Below are 6088 nucleotides of genomic sequence, written 5' to 3'. Positions count from 1 at the left end.
TCCTGACCGATTGATCGTTGAGTTGAGTTCAAGGGTCGTTTGGCACCATGGATTTGGGGGTTTGAGGGGAATTTGATCCACTTGTTTAACACCATAAAGTAATTTGGGTTTCAATTAGATTATTAATTGCATCACTATAATTACTTTAATATGATTATATGCTTTATCTAAACATTGTCCCCGTAAATCAATGGTTAAAATTTGTTGGTTAGTCACTCAAATATAATCTTATACTTGTGGCCCATCATAGATTTGGAAATGTAACATACATACATACATTAATAAAATATATTAAAGTTAATTTAGTAATAAAATTCAAACACCGGTGCATATCTACTTTTGGATTACAAAGAGTTCTATGCATATCTACTTCTGGATTACAAAGAGTCATGTACATATCTACTTTTGGATTACAGAGAGTTTCTAGCTGGAAGTAGGAGGCTTTAAATCCAAGCTCCCAAACAGGCCCTTAGATTCAGCATACGAGTGCGAGCCATTTGATTTGATTGTATTACCAGTCTAATTTGAGGCATCTAGGCAGTGGGACCGCTGATGAGGAGCTTGGCTCTAAGGCCGTTTGGCACCTCAAAATATGAGGGATTACGAAGGATTTTCTCCCGAATTCATTGCTACGAACGCCCTACTCAATACACACTTATCATGAAATCTAATGCTTTCTTAAGCAGTGGAATGTTTCTTGGATTTTTTTATAGCATGTTTGAAAGGTGAAAATATATGGTATGAAAATGCATTTGGTCTTACGAATAATTTATTTGTGTTTAGAATCAATGGGAATGATTCAATCAATCCGGATATCATATCATCCTATTCCACAAGAGATAAGGTGTTGGAATTTTAAATCTTCTACATTTGAAAGCCCCATGTTAATTTATGAGTTTTATCGATAATGTACATTTATATGCACCGCATCACAGGCACTGGGCTTGCTTTATGGACAGCGCATATCTCACTTTCTCTTCATCAAGTCTAGGTTGGATGGAAAATAAACATCACGGTGGGCCATAAAAAAATTTCAACCAAGAGAATCATTATCAGTGTTGCTTCCTATGGCGTGGTTCACTAGAATCTTGGATCTACCTCATTTTGGGGATATCCCCTACAATGATATGAAAAAGTACCAAATTGGCATGCAGATGGAATAAGATTCAAGTAGCCAGTGAATTTGCGCATGCATCTCATCTCACATGATTCATTCATCCCACTTTCTTTTTCTTTTTTTGTTTGGGTTAGATTGTTAGTACACACCCATGTGTGTACACACACTCCATTTTAGCCACCCCCGCTAGGGATCGATGCCAAGACCTCAAGTGTTGAAATGAGGTATCTGCACTCAGTTTGCCAGTTGAGCTATAGATCTGAGTGTTTTCAATCATCCCACCTAATATGTTATTGCCTGTAACCAATGGACGAGAATTGCCTGCTCCGAAGGTTTGCAGGAACGGCACAGTGAAAAAGAGCTCCGTGCAAGGTACACGGATTGCTTACTGGTTATTGAGTGCTCTGTGGACCCACCATGGTGTATGTGTCCTATCCATGCCATTCATTTATTTTTCCATATATTTTAGGCATGAGCCTAAAAATGAGGTATATCCAAATCAAATATGAACCCCACACCATGAGAAAGAGTGTTGATTGAACTCTCACCGTTCAAAACTTCTCATGGGCTACAAAAGTTTTGAATTAAAATGATATTTGTGTTTTCTTTTCATCCAAGTGTGCGCGACCTAATCAACAAATTGAATGGCAAATAAACATCACATTGAACCTTAATAAGTTTTTAGTGGTGGGCAATCAATCACCATTGTTTTCTTGTGATGTGATGCACTGTAGATTTGGATGGGATCTTGATCTATAGATAAAGAGCTTGGATAAAATACATACATATCATGTGGGCCCATAGAGCATGTAAGTAGTAACCTCGCTGTTCATACTGTCAATACACAATCCGCATCCCTGTGCATGTGTTAGATGCGGGATTACGTGAGACACCTCCAAGACGGCGCTCACTTACTGTGGGACCCAACTTGATATATGTATGTATTTTACATCAATGCCATAATATTTTAGGGCATGATCCAGGAAATGAAGCAAATCCAATTATTAGGTGGATCATACCATATGAAACAGTGGTGATTGATCATTAATGGGCCACAAAAGCTTTGGATCAATTATGTGACCTTATCAGCAAATCGGATGGCAAATAAACACTATGAAAACATTAAAGTGTGGCCTAAAAAGTTTATAATGGTAAGGAGTTTAATCACAACTATTTCCTTTGGTATAGTCCACCAGATAATTGGATATTTTCATTTTTTGAATAATGCCTTAAAACCATCTCGAAAAACAGATAGACAACCTGGATACAAATACATGCATCATGGCCTCTTAGTAAGTGCCACATCCTCTTGGGTGAGGCCAGGTTCTCAGCTAATCTACTCTCCGTGAGATGAAGCCTGTCACCAAGTAACATCATTGCATCGCATGGGTGAGTCATTGCATGTCCTTTCCTGAGAGTTACATGATACTCAGGCCACCTATCATGATTGATATGCAGGCCATTGGGAATCTTACACGTAGAATTTACCCACTCAAGTTGACTAAATTGTGGAATCTAAGCAATAATTTCAAAATTAGAGTGATTGAGACTTGTATGCATAAATGGGACCATTGGATATTGTAGGTTTTAGCCGCCCAATAAATGTCCGCCAATCCCATCCAATTTAGAAGTCGGTTTAATTATAGCTTAATTTTAGGGCACTTTTATTCAATTTTATTCCATTCACAAGTATCTGTGTATCATCCATCAGGCTCTGCCAGAGTATGTATCAGAGGGATTTATTTTTTTTGGCACGTTTTTAAAGTGGCATCCCACGCCTCAACCACGTACGCAGTACCCAAGCTGCTTATCAGGGGCACTAATCATGTACCTTCAAACGGTAAAAATTCAGGTTGGTTATAGTGTATATTGGGCCTCACGGCATATGGAACATGGTGGTTGGTTGATATGATTGGCTATCCAATTTGTTGTATGTCATGTGTAATGTGCGTGGGCATGTTTGTATCGATAAAACAGTTTGATTTAAATTGATTGACTTCGACCCTGAGTTTTGAAATTGGTAGATATGCTCGGTATGAACATATATGAGTAAATTATGAGAAGATTAGTTAGTTGCGCAGCTGCTTACAATTTTTTTTAATAATCACGCAATATTTAAAAGGGCCAGGTTCTTCATTTAAAGACGGGTTACTTTGTGCTTTCAACAAAAATAGAAAAAAAATAATTAAAATACTAGTGCAATAAAACAAAATGAACAAATTATAATCAATCACTATAAGCAACTAAAAGAATAAAGAATTACATGATATCGAATAGAGAACATATCCAATATATGAGTATTTATTTGAATTGGAAGTAAATATTATAATTAAGAATTACCACAATTCTTATGATAAGTTGAGATAAAGTAAATTGATAAATTTGTTTGATTCAATCAATGTGAGATCTGGTGTTCACTATATTAATTTAGCTTATTCTTCTATTATTTTAATAATTATAGTAGTTTAAAAGCTTTTATTTAAATATTTGTTTTATTACATTTTTTTAATGCTTTTCCTATTATTTTAGCGGTTATAATATTCGAAAAGTCTTTATGTAAATATTTCTTTTATTACATTTTTTCTTTTACTTAACTATTCCTCGTGTCAGCCAAACTATTTCAATTGTGTTTCTTTGTTCCTTAGTTAAACTTTTCCAATTACTCATATTACATCATTCGGTTAACCATCCATTCACACATAATAAATAAATTTTTAAAAAAAAGGATTTACAATTGATTCCACAAAAACACACGGATATCTTTAAGGTATTTTCATCCGCCTCTTTCTCATGCCAACCCTGCACTAGCTCTCCTTATAATAGCATGAATAGGGCACAACCGTTAGTTTCCGTCAACTACCCACCACTTTTGCAATCGGACTACTAATGAGTGGCTTGGATTTTGCACACGTGTCCCAAGTCTCCGCGTTAGAGGCCCGTGCCAAAAAAAAGTGCAACTTCAACCAGCGCACTAGCGTTCCTCTTCCGAGAAACGTGGGGCTCGTGCCAAAAAGATCATTTCACCCATCTACAAACTCTTTTCAGAAATGGCGCTATTCCGTGCTATTGGTTGAAACTGGGTAACTCTACTCAGTCTACCAGTTGAGCTATAGACCTGGGTGTTACTCTGTGCCATTGGTGGCCGCAAGTGTTATGGCCCAAAGTCAGTCAGTCCAATCAGATGATGAAAAAAAGAAAAATAGGATGGTTAAAAGTTAAACACTTAACTTGTGTCACATGTCCCACTCAGTCAACTACTTTTAAATGCCCACTTGCTTTGTGAAATATGGAACGGGACATCTACATAACAACCTTAGCTGATGCAAGTGTTATGGCCCAAAGTCAGTCAGTCCAATCAGATGATGAAAAAAAAAATGGATGGTTAAAAGTTAAATGCTCAACTTGTGTGGCGTGTCCCACCCAGTCAACTACTTTTAAATGCCCACTTGCTTTGTAAATTATGAAACCGGACTTCTACATAACAACCTTAATTAGCTGATGCACGGCTTAGATCTTGCACACATGTGCCAAGTTGGCTCATGTAGCAGAGAGGAAATGATACAACAGGTCATGAGTCATGACGTATGGTTTGGACATTCAATCACAGCAGTGGAAGTGTGTCTACAAAAGCTTTGAACTGTTTTCTTGATTATTATTATTATTATTATTTTAAGTCCCAAGCTGGGCATGAGCGTGGGACTTAGTTGAAATCGTGATAGCAATCACGATTTGTACTCTGTTACGGTAGGTCTTGCTATTACAGTAGGTCATGATCTACTGCTTTGATTTGTGACTTTAGTTGAATGTTTGATAGCAATCCCGATTTGGAAAGGAAAGTACTCGTACCTCGTGCTAGGTACCTACTAGGGTTACTCTCACTAACTTGGCAGAAATGACTTGATGCACATGAAATCCACACCGTCCGTTGCATGGGAATTAATCCCAACAATTATGATGATTCATGACTCGGGTGGGCCACACTAAGAAATTGTACCCAATACCTATATATTACACTGTATATCCCACCTAAGTTTTAGAATATTGTAATTTTTGGGTAATGCTTTTGTCCTGATGAAGTAAATCAGATGAATGGATTGGATGGCTTATAAACACACAAACTAATGGTGAGTGTTCCATACTTCCATCCCAACTGTTTCTTGTGGCCTGCCTTTGTTTTGGATGACCATGATTTTTGGGTTCAATTGAAAAAATGAGACAATGTACCTGATGGACCAGGTGGATCTCATGAAAGCTCCAGCCACGTGGCTCTCATAACAAAAATAATCCCTGTGATACCTAGACGGACCGACTTCTACCAGAGCAGCTCACTTGCAAAAGCCTCATGAGTTATGCAATATCTTGAAACTGAAAATAAACATCCCTCCAATCCTACTTCTCCAACATTTGTGAAAAATAAAAAAAATAAAAATGAATATCATTGTCTTAAAAAGGACTGACATGTTTGTGTACCAAGAAATCATGAAATTTTAAGAAAATGGAGAAGGTTTTCCATTAGTGTGTTTTGAATAGCAGAGACACTAGTATATTCCATCAAGTAACTATTAACTTTTTTCATGGTCTAATTTTTCAAGCACAGAATATAAAGTGATTATTGGTAGGAAAATATGAGATTTTCAAATGCTATCCAAACAAGACCCCTGAAAACAGAATCCATATATGCAAATTGCTAAGAAAAATGTTCATCACATAATAATTAAGATTTTCAACCCCACGTTGAGTAAAGGTTAGCTTGGATACATCACACTAATTGCATTATGACACGTTGGGACTTCACTCTTTGAATCTGGTTTATCTTCCAATGATTAAAACCATTTATAAAACAAGTCTCACTTTTTTACGATAGAAAGTCAATAAATAAAAGATCTCAATTGGTTTGTTTCTATTCAATTATTTGGATCTTATGCTTTGAAATATTCAGTCTAAGAGTTTTTTAGGCATCTCCCATCTAAG

Source organism: Magnolia sinica, chromosome 13 (genome assembly GCF_029962835.1).
Source record: "Magnolia sinica isolate HGM2019 chromosome 13, MsV1, whole genome shotgun sequence".
Taxonomy (NCBI): domain Eukaryota; kingdom Viridiplantae; phylum Streptophyta; class Magnoliopsida; order Magnoliales; family Magnoliaceae; genus Magnolia; species Magnolia sinica.
This window is presented reverse-complemented; position numbering follows the sequence as displayed.